Source organism: Aythya ferina (genome assembly GCF_964211825.1).
Source record: "Aythya ferina genome assembly, chromosome: 4".
In the NCBI taxonomy this organism is placed as follows: domain Eukaryota; kingdom Metazoa; phylum Chordata; class Aves; order Anseriformes; family Anatidae; genus Aythya; species Aythya ferina.
Genome location: NC_140300.1, coordinates 51,496,255 through 51,519,728, shown reverse-complemented (window position 1 = coordinate 51,519,728; position 23,474 = coordinate 51,496,255). Strand labels below are relative to the sequence as shown.

The window sequence follows — 23,474 nt, the reverse complement described above, 5'->3', positions numbered from 1 at the left end:
CATGCTGAAAGCAAAGGACTGTTGAAAAGTACTTTAAAAAATGCCCTACCATAATTATGTAATATGAAGAAGATGCATATGCACATTACCCTCAAAAAAAAAAGTTCATTTAATAATTAGAAGTTATCTTCAGAGCAATGGATAATGCGAAGTATTACTAATAAAGTATATTAGTTCTCAAAATAAGTCTAACTGTAAGTGATAATGATTTGAAATTACTTAAAAATCACTTCCATATCTGATGGTGCTTTTATTTAAAGCAAGCTTAAAACACATAAGAAGGATAATAACAGGCAAATGGAGAGGTCTGTCATACTGTTAAAGAAAGAAGTCTCAGGTTTTGCTGAAGCTGTCTTAAAATTCTGACACTCTCTCTCTGGAACAAAGCTATCAATTAAAAATAACAATCATACCACAAAAAAATGACTTGCAATTTAAAGCTGCACTAACTTCTTCGTAGATTAGTAGTGCAGTTGATTAAGATCCACTTTGCAGCTGTGTGCCCTGTTAAGCTAGCAGTTCCCCAGAATTTGCTTGCATGCACATAACGAGCCATGTACTACATGTACTTACATGATAGGTTGTTCTCTCCTGAACCAAAGAGTCATTAATACTCAGAGAAATACCCAGAGATTGTCCAGAGGCTGGACAATCTGCCCTAGGTGTCTCTGCCTGTGGGCACAGGTTGGACCAGATGACCTCTGGACCCCTCTACCAACTTCAACCTGTTCTTTGATTATTTAAAGATATAGTCACTTTTCTTTCACATTTACTTAAGAGTTCAGATTTAATCTGTAGCACATAGTATTTTCTATGTCTACAATAAACGAGAATATTGCCACTTAACATCTGGCTACCTGAATTTCTGTAAAAAATAAATAGAAAAGCCCCTCTATACACACACCAACGTCATCGTTCTTGTTGCTTTATAGAGTACAACGAATGTATGATAAATTTAGGGTTGCACTATTGCCAATCTGATCATTCAGAGAAGAAAGGGGAGACAACACAATTTGGTAAGATTCAACTTTTTTTCCCTTTTCCTACATATTCATTTAATGATTTGTTCTTCATACTCAGAGCAATACTAAACTTATTCACACTTCATGATTAAAACAGAACATGAAATTAAAGGAAACACAATTAAATGAAAGTAATGCATTCTTAGAAAACATGTTTTAGGAAGAGTTCTTTATTGGCATTGTTCTTTATTGGCATTTGTCAGAGATCACTTGCTATAATAAGCAACAAATTTGTTTTCTGTATGTAATCATGTAAGTGATGTAATATGTTCATTACAAAAATCATGGTGATTTGTTAGAAGTTCTACAAAGTAAAACCTTATTTAATTCACTTTTGAAACTTTTTTTTTTTGGAATTTTAGTAAGATACTCATTTTAGATAACTCTGTATTAGGGATCATACAAAGATCATCTTACATTAAAGATGTTCCGGTCAGGTACCCAGTACATCACATTCAATTCGGTTGGAAGAAAAAAAAGTGTGGCCTATGAAGGAATAGTTACCAGCAGGAGATGGATATTCAGATATTATCCTGTACACACTGCACTGCAAAACAATAGTATATCACAGGCAGCTGGGATATGATGGGAGTGCATTGTAATTGTCTGTGGATGCATGACTGGCAGCTGGCTGAATCAAGTGGAAAGATAGAAATAGTAATATTCTATTTGGCGGTAAAGGGAATACAATAAAAAGTAGAAGTGTAATTTTTTGCAGCTGCAAAGCCTTTTGACAGCTATTTGCTTCCAATCACTTTCAAGTAATGCATGAATAGAATAGTCAATGTCATTAAAATAATTTACTAGTCATCAGGAATAATAACTGAATAGAATAATTTACTATTCACACACATATTGCTAATGTAGACACCTAAAACATGTGATTAGAGACAGCACTCTGCATGCTAACTTGTCATATGTGATACTGAAATCCACTCCTCAGACAAAAAGTAGTACTGGGGAAGAGCAGTGACTGCAATAACTTTAGTGATGTTTATCAACCATCTGCCAATGCATTTCTTCAACACACTGCTCCCAAAATAAATCTTTAGAATTACTGAAAGAAATTGTGTTAACCTGACTTGTCCTAAGCATGGCATGAAGGAACATAGACATTCACACACAAATACAGTCTGTCTACTGAAGGCAAAGATACTTGTATGAAAAGAAATTTTTAAATCTTGATATTTTGATCCTTCCAAGGAGCATAGAAAAGAAGTAAACAGCTGTTGAGAAGCAAATGCTGTGGGACAGTTACATGGCTCTTCAAGGCTGCTCACAGACCCCCAGCCACCTGCCCGCCTCTGTGCTAGACATCAGCATAAATTGATGCAGGCTGCTGAAAGCCACTCCAGTGCTTTCCCCCTCTGCATTTAAAGTGTCATCTGACCAGATAACTGAAGCGACCATCAAGGGATCAGCTTGTCCACAATCCAATGAAGTAAAATTGCATAATGGTATTTGCATATGTTTAAAAATAAAATCTGGCCAAATGCAATCATCTGTGTTACAAATGCTCTATATCAAGGGTAAAATGGGATTGGCCTTTGAGGCTGATAAAGAGGAGCTAACATGCATTGCTATGGACTTAAAACATTGAGGAGTACAAAATCTACATTTACACAGACCATTACAAAAGCCATTGAATTCAAAGGATGTCTAATTTAATAAAGGAAAATTCAAAAGTTTGCAAGGATCTCTGGATTTTATTCCAGCTTCTGAAAGACTTTGTGTGTGTGTGTGTGTGTGTGTGTGTGTGTGTGCGCGCAAGAGGAAGAAATGGTTGGCTGTGTCACTTTAAAATTATCTTCTCTTTAATCTTCAGCTACACTTAAACAATTATCTTAAGTGACACCAAAATTAAAAAAATACATAAGCAAAATATACAAAATACATAAAACATTACGCAATACAATAAGCAATACATAAGTACATTTATCTTATTAAATGTACTGATTATTCTATGATCATACTGGCATCATGAAACTTTACCACAGGAATCTTGCTCCCAGTGGTGGTGAAAAATGTTTATGCTGTTTTCATTTCATTCATTCATACCTATCCTGACTCCCTATTTTAGAATAAACTTGGGAACCTACATTTATAGGAAACAGTATGTCCTCATGTCTAAAGAGTGCACTATTGTTCCCTTTTATATTACAGAAAAGCTTATGACCTGACAAAAAAATCTGTCAATTTAAAGTGTAACAAATCTGAAAATTTACTGTTTTCTTTTATATCTAGTATCTTCTGCTTACATAAAATTGAGCAGAGAAGCAATCGCTAAGTTGAGTGTTGTGTTCAGATCTGGGCTCCCCAGTACAAGAGACATAGAACTACTGGATCGAGTTCAGAGGAGGGCTACTAAGATGATTAGAAGACTGGAGCACCTGTTGTACAAGGACAGGCCAAAAGAGCTGGGCCTGTTTAGCCTGGAAAAGAGAAGACTGAGGGCAGACTTCATCAATATATATAATTATCTGAAGGGAGGGTGTTGAGAGGATGGAGCCGGTCTCTTCAGTTGTGCCCACCAACAGGACTAGAAGCAATGGACACAAACTGAAGCACAGAAGGTTCCAGCTCAACATGAGAAGGCACTTCTTTACTGTGAGGGTGACTGAGCACTGAGACAGGCTGCCCAGAGAGGTTGTGGAGTCTCCTTCTCTGGAGATACTCTGCAGGATGGCATCCATGTGGGTTCTCAGTGTGCTCTAGGTGATCCTGCTCAGCAAGGGGTTGGAGCAGGTCATTTCCAGAGGTCGCTGCCAACTTCAGCCATTCTGTGATTCAGTTTTGTACACCATTTGCAATATGGTGTGTGTAAATAACTTCATTAAGATCCTACTTAACACTTCAAAAAATCCTCTTTAAAATAGAGGCAAGAGAGAAACGTTCTCAGTTACGAGCTTCGAGAAAATGGCATCTCTCTTAAGTTACTTCAACCTCCCTGATCTCCAAAGGATGCTAAATGCACAGTGATCCTACACCAGCTATGGGTGCATCTTCATAGCACCCATACGTATAGGTTCATTGCACTCATTTCAACAGAATATCAACCTCTCCTCCTTCCTCCTCAGACTCCTCACAGCTGAGAAGGTCAACAATTTTCCTAAGGTGTACTAACATTTACCTACCAGGAAATTAAGGGGAAAAAGGCAGTTTTGCTAGTGCCATCCTACTGCCCTCAAACAAAGGTACAGTTTGGAGTACAGCAGTTCTCTGTGGAGCTTTCTGATAGAGATTTAATATTCCTGCTTAAGTAGAAATATTTAAAAGATAATAAAAATAGCAATGCTGACCTACATTTAAACATTATCTGCTACAATTCATTTTAAAACTTTTGCAATACATTTTCATAATAATATTTTTAGTACTTGATTTTTATTTATTTTTTTTTAGCATTGTAGTTCCACGTCTTTGCTGCTTGTATTTCAATTTCTTTTAAACTTGAATTTTTGCTGAAACTAGGGAGGTGACACACAGCATTTGCTATTATAATACAAATCATTTTCAAATATTTTGAATACTAAATCAGTGTTATTCAGCTACAAGTCGGTCTTAATATGCTGCAATCCTACGAAATATATCTTCTGAAAATTTCTTTATTCTCTTGTGAAAACTGAGTTCCTTGTATGAAGTGTTAGTTAAATACACATATCAGAAGCAATGCATTTTTTTTTCAAATAAATGAAACACTATATTCAGCAAGTCTTATTTGTAATTACATGAACCTGTTCTTTCTACATAAATTATGTAGTTATATACACAGTACTATGACAGAAAAAAACTCTGCAGTTCAGGGAATTTATAGTTTTTGGAAGCTGAAATAAATTCTGTTTTTCCAAACCAAATAAAATGTTGATAATCTCACTAATACAGCTGCCAGCATCAGTCCATTTTTTTCTGTAAGCAGTCCCAAGGAAATCATCATAATGCGACAATAAGAAATGCAGTCTTCAGAATTTCACCTAATGATGGCCTCTTCTTTTTCAGAAGCACAACACACATCAGAAACAAAATCACATATATATATATTACTAGCAAGTGACTGAAATTAAAAACAGGCTTTGCTAATCATTACAAGGGTTCTGTGTTTTTATTAAGAAATGTACTGTTCATTCTGTGCAAATTAAGGCGAAACATTTTTAGAGACACTAAGTCAGTTTGAAGGTTAACTAAAAATCCAGAGAATATTATATTTTTAGTGATGGCTTAATGCTTCATTGTTGTTTTTAATGCAAACCCAAAATCAGGTCTCTCTCAGCATACTGGATTCAAAGCCAGTATCACAATGAAATTAGCTTTTGTCCTGCATGTAAATTGGGTCACTCGTTTTGGAAGCCTCATGCTGCATTGTCAATTGGAAGTCTTCAGTGTTTTTACTAACCATCACTTAATGGGATTATAAACAAAACAAACAAACAAACAAACAAAAAAAAACAGAATAAAAATTCTATGTTAAAAAAGAAGAATCAAAATAAATTAGCCTATGATTGGAAAGCTATGATTGTACCCAAATCCCAGACAGTCAGAAAATTACAAAGTGAATACATGCTTAGTTTTTTATCTTGATAAATTCAGTTAGAATGCTTACTAGCATCTAATACCTAAATCAGACTTAAAATATCAATTGGCTTGGGAAAATAAAGTATGGGGATTGGGACAGCTATTGCTATTATTAACAGCAGAGTTTTCTGTTAAGGAAAACTGTGACCCCAGACACAAGAAAAATGTAAAATTCAATGTAAGGCTGATTTTTATCTGAAAATAATCAAACTCAGATTCTTGATAGCTCCTATCTTGATTTACCTATCTGTCCAGACAAAGGAAAGACGGAAGTATGTGTGTTTCTCTCTCTATGCAGAAAAAGGATATGATTTAATGAATTTAAGCATTCCCATGAGCACAAAATATATATGTTTTGCAGAATTGCCATGCTTTTAGATGCTTATTTGACATAACTTTAAGGCAAGACCTGTAGTACCAGAATTTTAAAAACTCCAGAAACTGTGATACACAAGGCAAGATTCAGCAGCTTAACATTTTATTTGAAAGTACTCTAAAGACCAAACACCTCAAGTTATTACTGTCAGGTGCTGTTCTTCTATACTCCCTTTGCTAATATGTTTTGAGCTCTCCAAAGACTGAGTGTACTAACAGGTTGCTATATAAATTAACTACTGCATTAGTCCTTTAATATACTGGGAATTACTCCAATAACTAATCACATAAGACACTTATTTAAAAATATTGCATATTCACTACTTTAGTTTCTGGCCTGATTGGAAGCAACTTTTTGTATTGAGAATATTTTTTTATTTTATTTTTTTTTAATATCTGCAATAGCAAGCTACCAAGCTTCACTACTGGGTGGTAACTAGTGACATCTTGCTCCTGACTCTTCCTTCTGTGCACCTTCTTTCTTCAGGTTTCAACAGAAGCTCTTAAAAGCAAGCAGCACTTGAGACAATACCTTCATAATAACACTGCCTCACTGCTGTTACTCACTATTCACAATACATTCATAGCACAAGAAATATCTTGTGGTATGAATGTACCATACCAGGCAGTTCAATTAGGTGTGCCTACATAGCAATGACTTCCAACATGACCAATCCTCCTCCTTTCACTAATTTGTATAGTTCCTTACCTTCTGCATGAGCCCTTACAATTTGGTTGTCACAAACAATCCGGAGGCCAAGGCACCCAATCTGGAACATTTGGCAATCTACTAACACAAATAACGTGTGAGAACACAGCTTCCAGCCAAACCTGAAACAGCTTTCATGGGTTTTTATTTACAAAATAAAAGCATTTTACCTGGATGGTGGACTTAGCAGCCTTCAAAAAGCACCATAGATAGAAATTGTTAATAAGAGAGGACATCATCTGCATGTTAATTGTTAATAAGAGAGGACATAATCTCTATGTAAGGCAAAAAGAAGGTCAAAGAAGGAAGGAAACCAAGTCAAGACTAGGTCTCAGACCAGATCATTGGAGAGCTGCAAATGGAAGTAAAAGGCCTGGCTTTACACACTGTAGGTCATGCCATTTCTAAGTCAATGAACAAATGAACCAAATTTAGTTGTTTCAGCATTTTGAATAATTAATTTAAGGAACTAGAACGTAAAATCCATTTCCAGTAAGTAAAAGTGTCACATAAGTAGTGCCCTGCACTTCCGTCACACTTCGGTCACTGAAATATGCTTTGGCTTAAGACCCTGATATTCTCTCCCCAAGCACACAAGCATCCAGTTTCAAGTATACCTCTCTGATTTAAAACAACTTAAATGTAAATGTTATTCAATAAGTATTCTATAAACGGACTGTTTTCTCAGATTTGCCACTTAAGACTTCCTATCTCATTATTTATCACATACTACCTTTGAATCTGTCATAGTATGATTTGTTATTAAAATAAAAATGACCATCATCTCTGCATCAGTAAGATCAATAAGTCCCCAAGAGTCATATTTTTTTCAGCACATAGAAATGACAGGTTTATCAAACAATATTTTGCTCCCTAATACATACCCTTTATTCACTGCTTTTTCAAAATAAATATCTCAGGCACCCATAGTTCTTGCAAAGATTTATTAGTTTATCTTCCATAGGCTGCTTCTAGTATGATTACTTTTTGTATGGATGAGGATTAAGTAGTGAACACATTTGTTCAAATATCTTTACAGAGCCAATCATCTCCCTCAAAGTACAGATCAGCTTACATTATTTATATGTTAATGGTCAGGGTCACACTGCCAAGTGATTCCTAAATTTCTGCTCTCTAAAAGAAAAGAAAGCAAAAAAAAAAAAAGAAAAGAACCTTTAAATAATTCAGATATCATTGAAGAGAAATTGGAAGACTTGTTGGGCAAATATCAAATCAATCTAAAGCTGGTACATGTAGATGACATACTGCACAATGACATGAGCAGAGTTACTGTTTTGAGAACACTTCTACTTGCACCGCAAAGTTTAACACACCACTGACTGTGTGAAACATCTTCCATTTATGATTTTCTTCCTTCTATTTCTACCTACAGTGTTTGTAATTCTGAACTTTCACCTAATGAATAATGTTTAGTGATTATTGCTCGACTTTAATACCCTCCTCCCCTCCCACCCGCTGGCAATTTAACAAAATTAATACAAATTCAAATAGATACATGCATTCAAGCCACGTACAAGAAACAAAGTTTTGCAAGATTGAACTGTTCAAAAGTCACATACTTAACAAGAAGTGCATGCTTAACTTGTAAGACAACATGGTATAGTCCAACACCCAGAATTTAGTCTCTTTTTTTTTTTTTTTTTTTTTTTTTAAAGACTACCAAGGAGCATAGAAATACTGCAATATGTGCTTAACAGCACCCCTATTAGCTGTAAGTTTAAATTTGACACACTATCATGCGTCATTTAGTACTCTCCATGGTTTATCTTGCTTTCACTGCAACCTTAGTTGCAGTATCTTTGATTTACCTGATAAATAAAGTCACTGTTCAGGACTTTCCACTTAACCATTTTACTTTCCCATTCAATATCTTCAAGTTCTGCTCCCCGAATGATCCAGTTACTGGCTCCAAGATCAAAGGCACGTAGAGGTCAATATATTCATAGGCTCAGGCCAATAAGAGGTCTAACTTAAGCTTGTGAAACTCAAGGAATAATGCAGAATTTAAGCAAAGAACACATCTAAAAATGCATAGAAAATTTTCAGCAGTATGAGTACAAGCCATAAAAACGAGTGATTTCCTACTTAAGTGACCATCAGCGCTGATGAGATGCATAGTTCTCAAAAATAAAGCAAATCACTCACAGGATAATTCTTTCCTTTCCAAGTAGATCTCTTGGGATTCACACCCAGGAACTCTGCTCTTTATGTACATCAAGTAAACAGTGTTTCTCTAAAAAGTTTGAAATACTGGGACATCTCCTATCCTATGGTACTTTTATGCTGTACATCAATGTACAGAATTTTTCCATAAACTATGTAGAACACCAAGATTCAAACTCTTCCACTTTTCTATATTTAAACCAAGAATAATAGTTTCAGGAAATTGCTCTAAACCTTCAGTTAAAATGGAACCTGTCCTCATACATATCAATTCAGTTGAGGGTTTTGCCTAGGCAAACACATCACCTGTTTTCACTGTAAGTATGTGACTCCTTCTGAGTCAGCCTAGCTTTTTCTTGGATCCTAGGCTGTAAGTCCATAGTTAACGCAAAATGATCTTCAAAGTCTAAATGGAGATAGCCATTTCTCATAACTACTGACATTTTTTTTCATGAACAAAATAGAAATGCCACTGATCATCTTCAGTGCCACAAGTTCAGAGAACTGTGCACCTCATGAAGTCTCTCTGCTAAGGAGACTGTTTTCTCCTACTTTAGAGAATCATCCTAGAATAGAAGATGTTAGAGGGCCTGTTTCACCACTTCTATGAGAAAATTGCTTGGTTTGACAACTTCTAGCCTTCCAAAAGGGGAAGAAAAAAAAGCTTTGAAAATATCCCTCTCATGTTTTCCCTCTAATAATAAACCAAACAACATGGAAAATTGTGGGCTTGTTCTCCAAAATCTTTTCAATCACAATACTGACTAACACAAAAAAGGTTGAGTAAAGGAAATAAAAATCCCCAGAATGAAGTGAGTCGCATTTTAAAATGAGGTAACCAATTCCCTTTCTTAATTGTGCTGAAGCCTAGCTCACTATGGGGGACTAGAATAAGAATAGATACTTGCATCATCTCTCGAGAAGCCTTAATAATTCCTTTGTTTGCAGCAGCTCTGTGAAAATCGTGCAACATAAAAGAGAATAATAATGAATCCTTGCTTTGAAATTGCACTTCTTACCAGCACAACTCAAAGCATTTTACAAAGAAACTAGTGTCAGTGTCATTCAGATGAGTAACTAACACTGAAAAAGAATGTCTTGCTCAAGGACACAGGTCATACTCAATGCTATACTCAAAAAGCCACACTGTTCTGCAAAGAAGTTATTTCAGTTCTTGTCTTTGTCATGACATTTTTTCAGACATGACTGACAAGTTTTCAAGTTATTGTGCTCCATCTCTAACATGCACCTGAAACTCCTGTGACTTCTGCATGTTAAAATAATAGCCATGAATATGGGAGTCAAACTCAAATGGAGAAACAATGAATAGAAACGGTTGTTAGAACAACAAAGGAGTGAAGTGACAGTGAGACTCATTTTCCCAGTAGAGCATCAGCTCTGAGCTCAGTTCATCCTCTCAGCTGATCCCATATGATTGGAGTGAAAACTGTATCATAAAGGATTCATATGTATTGTACCTTTGACGTATTGTACCTTTCACCTAATAAAAGAAATATATAAGGAGAGAGCTTTTCAGATCAGTCCTTTTCCATATTTATTTCTACCCTTCAGGAACAGAGGCGTGGTGCTGCATTTGTTTGGCAGCTAAATTCATAAAGCCGCGTTAATGCATGTTCTCATAGTGCTAAGAATATGACTCGAAGCTTCTCCACCAGACATTGTTGTCTGAATAACCACTGATCTCCCTGTCCCTAACTGCTCCTCAAGCTTCACATCTGATTTGTTATTTTGGCTTGCAGCTGTTTTTCTAGGGATGCAGGTCACAAAACTTTGAGCTACTGCAGAGAGTTTTGCCATGTTTTGCCCTCAGAGTTATGACTTGTCTCTTAGCTACTGTCTTGTCTCAGACCCAGTACACTGCCCCCACAAACATACATTTCAGGCTCTTCCCACTAGTATATTTAAACTGAAACTGATTCCCTGCAAAGGAACAGAACTCTAATCATGTGTGAAAGTATTGATTCACATAAGTGCCACCAGGCATCTTACCGGCCACTCCCATCCTGTCTCACACTCCAGTAAAGAAAAAAATATATTTAAAAAGCCTTTCTTCTGCTACAAACTTTTTTCCCCGTGAAGGGAGGGAAAGACTTCGCATCTCTGAGGATTTAATGTGTGAACACAGAAATTTACAAATAAAGTTTCACAGTCTCAGAATGTGTCACACTACCTGCAAACTTCAAGATCCTTTCTATCAGTCAGTAGTGTCAGCTGGCACACAATACCAACTCCTTATCCTCCCTATTCCTAAACTGACTGACCATTTTCTCGATAAAAAGCATTAAATGGCCCATACTTTGAGAGATTTTTGCCACCCCACATTTAGCCCAGAGTTTAGTCCCAAATAAGCCCTGTACTAGCATTAGCAATAATTTGACTTGTCACTATTCACTTTATAAAGCCTCCAGATAAAATGCAGGTTGTCTCCTGTATCCCTCCTAGTGTCTGCAGGAAGAGTAAAGCAACAGAGAGGAAGGAGAAAAGAAAAAGAATGGCCTAAATTCCAGATACAGGGTAAATCCTGCAGTACAACTGCTAATCAATCAAACAAAAAAAATATTTAATGATTCTGGCTGAGAAGTTAACTGCCATTTTAAGGTATGCTTTGACAACAAACCTGAAAAATAAAACAGTCTGGACATCTTTCTTCCAAGAAAGAAAAAAGCACCAGCTATAGATTAGAAGAAGTCTTTTTTCAATCAAGTCCCTTGTTTACTATGCATCAATGAATACAAAAGATCATTGAGTGGTGTTAGGAGTTGTAGATCATGTTAGAAAGCTCATGGACATAATGTGGTTTTTATTCCCTTGATATTATTTGCCACAGCACATGACTCATGCAAAGTTGCCTAAGCTCATGCAGCAGCTTTACACAAGCTCAAATAGCGACATCTCCACTTCACATTCATGCACACAACTAGTCTGTATGGTAAATTACACATTGATTGATCAGGGTATGTGCCAAGAAGAGGCCATAAGAAGATATAAATTATCCTTTGCTCTAATTTGTAATCATGTTGTCGAACAGCACTTTGCTGTACTACATAGACCGTATTGGCTTTAACTCACTCATTCAGTTACCAACTCATTTAGCAGCATTAAGCACAATGCAGGAGGATTAATGTGTTAATATTTCATGAAAATATGTGGCTAATTAGTAATTTATTGCTCTTGGGGATTGTTTCACCTCTGTGCCAGGCAGAGAGCAACACTTTCTAGGAATCATGCAACAGAGTGATACGGGACTCTGTGATGGTTTCGATGTGTGCAAGGCTGGTGGACTGATCTCTGAGGAAGATGTCCTCTAATGACTTGTGGTAGTACATGCATATAGAAATGGACTATAGATGTGTATAGTATTTAAGCAGCATAAAGGCGATGAGCTACAAAAAAAACTCACACTCATTTTCTTATATACAACTGGCTACATGATTATTCACTAAATCACTCCCTGATGCTTGCCTGTCATAAGATGAAACCAAAAAAGGCCCCAGACTGCAGTTACAGAACCCACCTGTCACCCCAACCCTGGCAGAAATTACTGACAATGCATGTCAAGGATGCTGAGCAGAAATGACAACCCTTTCCTAAACTGTGTTTGAACACAGCTCAGTCACTTCACTAAACAGTAACTGAGCTGCTTCAGTAAGGAGCAGCTTAGAGCTGCAGGCTAAACTCATAAGCTAGGAGTACACAGGTTTTCCAGGACTCTCAGTACCACACTCCTTTACACAGACTGCTGAATTCACTTCAGCATGCGATGCTTCTCTGAAACAGATGACTTAGCAATCCTCTAGCTTTCTTCATAAGATGTTTTCGCTTCCTTCTTCAAGCACTGTAAATCAGAGATCTCCATTAAAGTCATTACAAACAACACTTTCAGCCGGATCCCATTAACCAGCTCTGCATTCACATAAAGGATTGCTGAATGGTAGCATTCTATCAGGAAGAGCTTTTAAAAAAAAGGCACATTTCTGTGTTTGTATGCAACAGTAGTAGTAGGAAATACTCTCAGGCACTGAAATATACATATCCAGTGTGCCTGAATTAATGTTGGAGGCTTTGTGTACATGCCAGAAGTGATACAAGCAAGAAAGATGACTAGTAGGTAGTATTTGATTAGTATTGGCATAAAACATCACATTACCATTTGTTTCCTTCATGAAGCTCAAGACTTAAATTCAAGACTTCTAACTTAATATACGTACACACAGGGAAAGTAAATATTCAATTTAGCACAAAAACAAAGTTATAATAAAAATAAGAAAATCACTGTTGCTTTGAAATGTAACTTGGAGTAAAAATATTTATGAAGTATTCCATAAAAAGAAAAACACGCCGCCTGATGAAAAGCACAATTTTAATCTCATCTGTTTATGCAAGATATATATAAAAGTTATATATAAATATATATATATATAAGATATATATAAATATATCTTTATATATTTATATATATCTTTTATATATATATATATATATAAGATATATATAAAGTTATACTCTGAAAAAATATACTGAAAATGTTACTCTATTCATGTCCCCGCACATGCTATATATACACCATTATGACATTTGGATATATATTAGATGACGGTAGCATCACTAATATTTCTTTAAAATTAAATTCAGGATAGAATAAAGTACAATATAGAATAAACACATTCAAAAAATCAGTATGTTCCATTTCATTTATATTACAGGGTTTGTTTTTTGCCTCATATTTGAGGCACAACATTTCTTTTTGTCCTTATGCCATAAAGCAGATATACTAACATGCACTGCAGTCCCCGAGGGAAAGAGGAAAACCTCAGAGGGAAATATGACCAAGTTTAACAACCCAAAGAAATACTTGCTCGAATGAGTTTACACCCTTTTTCCCCCCTCCCTTCCCTATTTTTCAGAAAGCTGTTAAGCAGACTTTAGAGGGCTTTTCCTCCAACTTTCTTCTGAAAAGTGACCTCAAATAGCACAGTAATATTCATAGCTATGACATTCAGTATTCAACAGTTTCTATCCCTACTTCCTCTTCAAAAAGAATACGTAGGTCCTTGTTATCCTGTATAACACCTTGAAACCATGATAACCTGACTTCACTCATGTATCAGCACTTCATGCGACCACTGAAGTTTGTTTACTGACACATCTCTTCCATGCACTGGGCAGCCTGTCAACCTGAATGCTCACCTTTCCAAAGGCTGCAAAATCTCACTCACCACGTTAAGAAAAAGCTGGCATCTGGTACATTCACAGTTATTCAGATGAAAGAGAAACTCTTCCCCCAGCACGTTACTATATTCCCTTGATCTGCAGTCTGGAAATGCTGTGTGTCCTTGCACGCTACTTTAAAGTGTTTTCTCCTTCCTGCTTTGAAGTAATTCAGTTTGTCTTGCATGAACTTTTTTTTTTTTTTTATGCAAGTTTGGCCTTATCAAGAGGGCTCAAGAAATACAGTGGAAAGTTCCCACAAGAAATTGTGGGATTTCAGCCACATATTTTACATCTCTACATCACTGTTGATGAAAATTATCACAGGGGAGACAGGATATATTTTTAGCCAATTAGCAATTCACAGATAATGCTGTAAGAATTCAGTTTGCAGTCCTAAAATGTAGCAAAAAAAGTGATTTTGACATCAGTGCCCCTGAAATAGGTCCCAAAGCAAAGTTAATTTTTAAGCATTATCAAATTAGATGCTGATGCAGAATGCAGAGCATGCCAGACATGGTATTTATTATTTTAATCCAACTACTCTCCAGAGAAACAAAAAGCCTGGATAGTAAGCTAGCTTTGTAGTTTATACATTTAAATTGAAAAGGAAATAATACTTCCATCTACTCAATCCCTTTTAAACTCCTTTCACTTTTGCTCAGTGATAACATAGGTAGGACCCAGAATCAACAAATTCATTTTACAGGTTGGATAATTTGTTTTCTCTTTGCAAAACTGAGAAATTACTGGGAACACTTGTAGCACTGACCTATATTACTTGTTTAAACAATGCACTCTAAAAATACGCAAAATAATACAGTGGAAGCTTTTCTACATAGGATTATTCGAAGGTATCGCATTCATAAGAATATGAGAATGGGGCAAGGAAGAACACCAAAATTTCAATTATTTCAAAGTATTAAAGAGTAATTAATTTACAGGATGGCTAAAAGTAAAATAAAATTTAAGAATAATTCAAGATAACAAAAGGTTTTGGCTTGGACTTTATGATTGAATTCATATCATAGTTAAGGAAGGCTAACAGATGACTTCTACACGTGACCACAAATTCATTACTCACTAATGAAAAAGAAAAAAAAGTCATACTAAACATGATTACTGCCCAATATAATTTTATAATATTAGTTATTTGGTATATTGGGCTTAGATACAAAGTGATATATATATATAGGTATACACATACCGTATCTTAATGACAATTTCACTTCAGATGAAAACCAAATTAGATAGTTTTCCATGATGAGAAGCAGTATTTTCATTAGGAATTTGCTACTTTATGTTTTCTAACTACGTAAGTGTTCTGATATAGTTCCTTCAGATTAAAACTGAACTGCAGTCTAAATTTTCTCATTGAATAGCATTAAGTTAACCTGAACAGTAACTTCTGTTTAACCTCTTGATGCTTTTTACTTTTCTGTACAAAGCAAAGCCAAAATAAGATAAATATTTGCATATACCATTAAAAGAGGTCTAAGGAACACCAGCATGAAAGCCATCTGCCAGATCAGCTAATCCATTTTTGACCTTCTTAGGACATTCCTTCCCCTTTAGTTTTAATCAGTAAACTTATTTCACAGAACCACAGAACATTAGGGATTAGAAGGGACCTTGAAAGATCATCTAGTCCAATCCCCCTGCCAGAGAAGGAACACCTAGATCAGGTCACACGGGAACATATCCTGGGGAGTTTGAATGTCTCTAAAGGAAACTCCACAAGGCCCTGGGCAGTCCCTCTAGTGCTCTGTCACTCTCACAACAAAAAAGTTTCATATTTAAGCAAAACCTCCTATGTTCCAGCTTGCACCCACTGCCCCTTGTCCTGTCACTGTATGTCACTGAGAAGAGCCTGGCTTCATCTTCCTGACACTCACCCCTTACATATTTATAAACATGAGGGCACCCCTCAGTCTCCTCTTCAAGTTAAAGAGACCCAGCTCCCTCAGCCTTTCCTCATAAGGAAGATGCTAGAAAACTATTTCTGCAAAACAGAAATCTTAAAAACTTCAAGCACCTATGACAAAAGTATTTGTATGCCACACTATCATACCTGAAAACATGATTCTTCCAGAGCTCTCAGTTCCCTTTCTAACACAGGGAAACAAATGCAACCAACTCTTACTGCTAACCCTACTTGGGGGGGGGGGGGGGGGGGGGGCCGGGAAAACATATAACCTAGCTGCAGCACACGGTGTAGTCTTAAACCAGGAGTTCAGAGCATGTGTTCAGACTTAAATCCTTAATTAGAAGCCCAATTACTGTCAGGGAAGGGTGTTGGCTTCAGTGTGAATTACAAAATTAGTAAGGTCTGGAAACAAATGTTTTGCTAGCTTGTGTGCACAAGGCTTTTTTTATTATTATTTTTTTTAAATACATGAAAGAGTGCACCAGATGAGGCAGTCAGTATTACAGCTCTGTATTTATAGCCATCTCACTTTATTATGCCATAAATAATACCACTGCAGAAATAGTCAATGGTTTATTTGCATTGAGCTGCACTTCTCAGTGAGATAATACAACAGGAAAATATCATCCCTGGTTCATGCAGCTTGACTCTTACAGGAGAAGCCATTATCGTGGAGAATCCAGAAGTATTTCCTTGGCGGTTTATCCTCAAGATATAATCATGAGTCTTGGTGAATAAGTTTAACACCACAACTATGGGTGCTATAATTGTTGAATAAGGCACAGACGTAAACCCCTAATGTATGGAGCTGTCAATACTCCAGCTCACATCTTGACTTAAAAGCTAATAGTGCTCTTTTATGGCCTTCGTACTGTCCTGCACTTGGAAGGAATCATCCACTTACTTTTCCAGAAGCTAAGGAATATAGATTAAACTCTGAGGAAAACAGATTAAACTCTCCTTTCACAGTAGATTTCCGGACCACCTAGATAGTCAAAGTGCCTTCATGGACACTTAGAAAATCTAGAATTGAGTATTCTTCAAAGTCAACTGGATGGTTTGATTGTAATATCATTTGGAAAGCAGCTGTGGAACCAACCACCCCATAATTCCAATCATAATTCTGGTCAAAACAAAGCAACAGCAAAAATAAATGAAATAATAATTCACGCCACACTTCAGTATATTCTACTAGAAAAATCATATCATTAAATAAATTTTATGAGTGCTTATGAAGAAAATAAATACCCTGGGGTGGAACACGAGAGAAAGACTTAGTCCAAAATATACACTGCATTTTATATACACAGCAAACTTAAAAAGGCTGCTACATCAGCTTCTGTGAATTCCATGAATTTTATGTGCTTTCTATTACTAAACAAAATAAAAGCACCAAAGAATATGTGGTGCTAAAGTTTATACAGGCTACAGATAAAACATTTTGCCTCAACCACTACAGCACTAACGGGTGGCTATTGGATCTCCTGCTGTTGATATACAAAAACAGTAACAAGAATAATACTGAAGTTAGAGGCTACATCCCTGATTTAAATTTAGATTATTAAAGCATTTAAATAATCTCCCCTTCCTTTAATCCAGCCAAAGTTCTACTGAGAAGCCACCTGTGTGGATAGCACTCATTTATAAAAAGTGTGGGTGAATGAATGTTAAATTTAGTTCACCAGATATCTGACTGAAGCAAATCTCTGCATCATCTGGGCTGTCTTCAGTACTGGGCACTAGAAAACTCAAGAGCATGAAAAGAGTCTCATTCCTGCACAAAAAACCAAACATGGCTGAAGTCCACTGATGTTGAAATTTGCATTGCCATTTTCAATTCAATACAATTATTTTGTGGTAAAATGTCTTCTATCTCCAACAGTTTTGAGATAGAAAGTTTCACTACCATTACATGCTTTGAAAAAAAAATAATATTAATAGTTCCATTAAATTATAATAAAACATAAATACAGTGAATGCATGCATACATTAAAAAATGGGTATAAAAGATTTTTACTCATGATTTTCAACTTTTTGAGTTTTAAATTGTATTTGTTGTATTTGTTGTATTTGCTGTATTTGTTTCATTAAAACACACATTTTCATTTTGCAGAGTATGCATTGTATGAAAAATGTCATACATTGTCCTTTAAGTCCTTTCCTTCTTTGCCAATTCCCTTAAACCATTCAAGGAAATATGCAATAGAAGTGAGATATATTAAGTTTCATCTTGCCAGGAAGAGCCCTTGCTCACAGGTATAGATGTGTAGGTTGAAAGGAAGAAATAGGATTGTCTCAGCACTCTTCCTTATCTCATGCAGCCAGAGCTACAGTTAAGATGATTTTGGAAGTATTTTTGTTAAAAAAAAAAAAAAAAAAAAAGATTAAAGGCTGAAACAGACTTTGTGGATTGCTGTGGGTTTGATTTTTTATTTTGTTTTCTTTACTGAGCTGTTCTGGAAATGCTACAACATAACATGCCTCAGGTTTGCATATCATGATGAGCTATGCAAAAGGTTTTCTTTAAGTAGTTCTTTCTTCAAGGGAACAAAACCAAGGTTGGGTAATGCTTGGGCACCTGTTTCTTCTGTCAGAGTCGACAACTGCAGGTGTCAGTGTGGCACTGGCAATACCAGCTGCTGGTTTCTCAATAAGGAGATGCACACAGGAGGCAAAACAGAATAGACCAAAGACAAAAGCTGGCTAAAGCTTTAATTCAATCTTTATGTGCTTCTTGTGATAGTTCTCAAAAAGACATGTAAATAGTTGGGGCATCAGTAGTCTGAAAACAAGAGATGCTACCAGTGTTAAGCTACCGGCTATATTAGCAGAGCATAGCTGCCAACCAAGATAAATGATTCTACCCCTTTGTTGATCACTTACGAGAACAGGTCTGAAGTGCCATGGGACAGTCTGGAGCAGCTCCAGTGCAGAGCCACCAAAATGATTTGGGGGCTGGAGCACATGACACAAAAGGAAATGCTGAGAGAACTCAGCCCTTGTTCAGCCCTGAGAAGACAAAGCTGAGAAAAAAACTGGTGTCTACATCTACATGTTACGTGTTGGGATGACACATGTTGGGATGACACATGTTGGGATGGAGTCAGATTCTTCTTTAAGGTGCATGGTGTTATGACAAAGGGCAAAGGGCATACCTTGAAACGTATTAAATTTCCTAGAGAGGTTATGGAATCTCCATCTTCGGAGACACTCAAAAGTAGACAACAGAGGCTTGAGCATTGCTGCCTGATGAGACCTGCTTTGAGCACTGTGTTGGATTACATGACTGCCAGAGGTTCCTTCCTACCTAAATTATAATTCTGTGCAGCTTTCTAACAAAAAACATAGACACACCAATGGGAGTGGTGAAGGAAATCACTATCTAGTAAAAGGAAATCTAAGAGAAAGCAAAAATGTTTGATTGGGAAGGTAGAAAATAAAGACACATTACCAAAGATGATGTAGGACAAGAAAATTTACGTATAACGCAACGTTTAAATTTACAGAAACTAAGGAAGAATAAGAGGCATGAGTTACCACCAAAATGAGCAGATTATTAACAAACTGTCCAAAGACAGTACTTCTCAAATAGAAGTGCAGTTAACAGCTTCAGTGCCCAATAGGGAAAAAAGAAAATAGCCATTGGCCACATGGCTAAAAACTACATTCAACAGAGCTTTTGTAAAGCATTTGAATGAATTCTGTGACCAAGCAATTTTGACAGTCTTCTGTCAAAAATGTATTTTACATGCATTAGCATTGTTCCTTTAAACTTTTATTTTTCTATCAAATAATTCAGAGTTTTCAATTTGGAGATAAGACAGGACATTGTAAAATTCTGATATATTCAATATATTTAATACTCATTTTTAGATTTTCTTCTTTCATTTTTGCTTCATTTGCCAGTGAGTATAAAGGAAGGAGCACTGTGTAGGTATACTCACTTCACTTTGGTTTTATCTGCACATTATTTTTTTGTCAATCTATACCTCTCCATAGCTTATTGCACGTCTTCAAATGAAAAATAACAATATCAGTCAGTAAGAAAAGTAGTTAACAGGAAAAAAATATCAGTGAGGAAGAAGAAAGAATTAACCACAATATAAGAAGATATATTTCTAAAGCATTTTTCATTTGAATATAATTTCAAAACACTGTTTTTTAAAATGTCCTATTTTTTAACATTTTTCTCAACCATTTCTAATTTAGCTTCCTGAGACAAAAGCATTTGCTGTCATACTGTGAGTTTGTCTGTTTATCCCTTATGCACAGCATGGTTTGGATCTATCAGCCAATTTCAGCCATATTTGAGAAAAGCAATTAGGGGATCAGCTCCTACAGCAGCTATACATGACATATGGATCCAAAGCCAATGAAGCTATAGGTCCTTGGCCTCTGAGGAGCTGTGATGCAGTGCATTCCGCTGAGTGGTGGTCAATGGGCAGCAGCCAGCTTGCCTGTCAGTACGCTTACAGAAAGCAGTGAAGGTTCACCTTCTATTTATTTCCTGCCAGCCATAAAATAATGAAGAGCTGGGGTACAAGGTCCTGGACTGGCCCATAGTTTGGGAGTGAAATTCTGCTTCCTCAACTCCCACTAATCAGCCTAAATACCCCAAATATCCAATAAAATACTCCAAATACCCAAGTTGAATGGCTGTGGCTTAGCCACTCTCTATGACCACAAATCATTATCTATGAGACTGTCTCCCAAATTTGGGGAAGAAAATTTACCAAAAATAAATAAATAAAGCCATTCATAACTGGAATGTCTGCTGTCTATACACAGTATGTCATATGCAGTCTTATCGTTTGTTAAGTTATGTAGCTTGAATCTTTACATTCCCTAGACATATGAAACTGTGCTTATATTATGCAGCAGCACTGCAAATCTGCTTCCTTTACAATTTACTGTAGGGCTTTAACAGTGTTATCAGAAAATTTAAGTCTGCCTGGATTTCAGTTAGACCATATCTACTTCTGCAAATGTTATTACTAGGATGTGTAAGATTATACAATCAAGCCCATTATAATTACATTGGAGAATAATAGCACTCTGCAATTTCAATGCCAATAGCATTTCAAAAGCATCCATAATAAATTTCTAGACGTAATCCAACTGATTTCCTGTCTTTGAAATCGGATTTTCTTCTTTTCTGAAGGTGAAAAACCTATTTCCATTTCCAAAGCTCAAAACTGAGTTAGACTGCAGTTTTAATGTAATTTGTTTTGTTAGTATAATTAAATCAATAACTATCTTTCAATAAATACATTAACAATGCAAAATGAGAGATTCATTAACATTTTAATCCCCAATTATGTTATTCCAGCCACCAAATTTCTTCCCCTTCTAAGGCATCTAAGAGGAAAACATATTCAATTGCATTTAAAAATGCCTTGAGGGCAGTCATAAGTACTAGGGATCCTATTGACAAAAGCAGAACCTTTCTGTATAGCCATTTCTTTTGAGATGCTGTTTATTAAGTGACTCCAGTAGGACTACCACATTAATTACTTGTTAATTCTAGTCTTCTTTTGATGTTCTCCCCACTCCCTGTCTTTCTGAATTCTCGTTATCATGGGCCAACCATTTTCCCACATGAGGAGACCTCCATAAGGAGGATCAGGAAAGAAAACCTTCAACCACAAGACTTTCAGACAGTTTCAGGGATATATGTGCTCATTCATCCTGGAGATTTTTTCTTTCAGTATTAGTGACCTGAGCATTTTAACACTGTTTTATAAAAGTTCTGCAGTTCCCAAGAGGTTTTTGCAGCAGCAAAAACTTAAAATAAAAATACACGCAACTTCTCTGCGCAAATAAGTCTGAAAGAAACAACCAGACTTAGACAAGAACTCCAAAAAGCAAAAGGCAGGTATGAAGACCTTAGATTTTCTGAAGTCTGGGTATGATTCATTATTTGGAAATGAATAGTATAAGCAAGATTGGCTACATGGTGAAGTTTTCCTTTTACAGAGAATGCACTGAAAGTTATACCAACTATCTCACATAAGTTCAACCTCAATGTTGATCTAGAATACATAATAGGGCTTATTCTATTGAATGCATAGTTCTGCCAGTATTGACTTTTTAATGATTTGTCTTATTATTAATAATTAAAGGAAAAGCTTCAATATTTGTAGCTACTGCTAACACTAAAATCCCTTTTTAATCGATGAAGGTCTATACAGAGATCATTTCTACTGACAAATCACTCTGATTCTCATAGCACTTTATACAAAATTTTTCATCATTTTTTGATATGGTTATATTGGATTGCTTTATGATTTGCTTTGCAATCTACAAACTGCTGCAGTAAAGATAAAAGGGATTATTAGGGTCATTGGGCATCACAGCAGTTTCATGATCTGACAGTGTACTGATCTCAAAAAGGTCTCTTTTTAAAAAGAAAAAATATGAGTTCCCTGTTATAGAATATTAGTGAAAATAAAAAATATTTCTCCAGCAATTTCTATGATTTTAACTGTCCTTCCTTTAAAACAAACAGAAAATATTTGGATCTAAAGTCCCAAAGTGCCTTTGGATATCTGCCTAGATTCCTGGCTCTGTGCCTGTTCCTGCCTTCTGCGCTGCTTTAAATAATTCAAAATACTACAAGGAACTGAGCATGCTAAGGAACTCCTTTTTAATGGTAAATATTACCAATAATTTAAAATATTAAGAAATAAATAGAAACAGGATATTTCAGTCCTTTAAGGCTGCATGCAGTATGCCTAGAATTTTCATTTAGTTAACATAGAAATACAATTTCTGTGATAAGGAGTTTTATTCTGAGCCATTTTAGTAGTTTTTGCACTTTCGCAAAAGTTTTGTAATATGCAGACGAAGAATTCTCCCTCTCTTTCCTCTCCCTCTCAGATACGTGCCATACAACTACAGCATTGACAGTATTATTATCACAGTTATCATCTGCATTTTGGTGACATATAGACTGCAGTCATCAATGAGGTTCTTAACTGTGGTAATGACTGTGCAACCATGTGTAACCATGGAGGACTATTTTACATGAGCACTAGAAGTGGTCAAACTCATAGTAACTATTATGAAGAAGCCTATTCCTAACAGCTCTTCTGTAAGTCAGAAGTCATTCGTGGTGAATGGAGTCAAGTCCAGTTGGAGGCCAGTCACTAGTGGCGTCCCCCAGGGCTCGGTGCTGGGGCCGGTCCTCTTTAATATCTTCATCGATGATCTGGACGAGGGCATCGAGTGCACCCTCAGTAAGTTCGCAGATGACACCAAGCTATGCGCATGTGTCGATCTGCTTGAGGGTAGGAAAGCTCTGCAGGAGGATCTGGATAGGCTGCACCGATGGGCTGAGGTCAACTGCATGAAGTTCAACAAGGCCAAGTGCCGGGTCCTGCACCTGAGGCGCAATAACCCCAAGCAGAGCTATAGGCTGGGAGAGGAATGGTTGGAGAGCTGCCACGCAGAGAAGGACCTG

At 36.3% G+C, this 23,474-nt stretch overlaps 1 long non-coding RNA gene across 1 annotated transcript in view; it reads right to left on the bottom strand.

Moving 5' to 3' along the window:
• Nucleotides 1–16,242, bottom strand: part of LOC311436590 — a 90,660-nt gene extending 74,418 nt beyond the window's left edge. The window contains exon 1 of the long non-coding RNA XR_014692957.1: nucleotides 16,157–16,242. This is a non-coding gene — a long non-coding RNA (uncharacterized lncRNA). The remainder of the gene's footprint in view (nucleotides 1–16,156) is intronic.
• Between the last annotated feature and the right edge of the window lie 7,232 nt (nucleotides 16,243–23,474).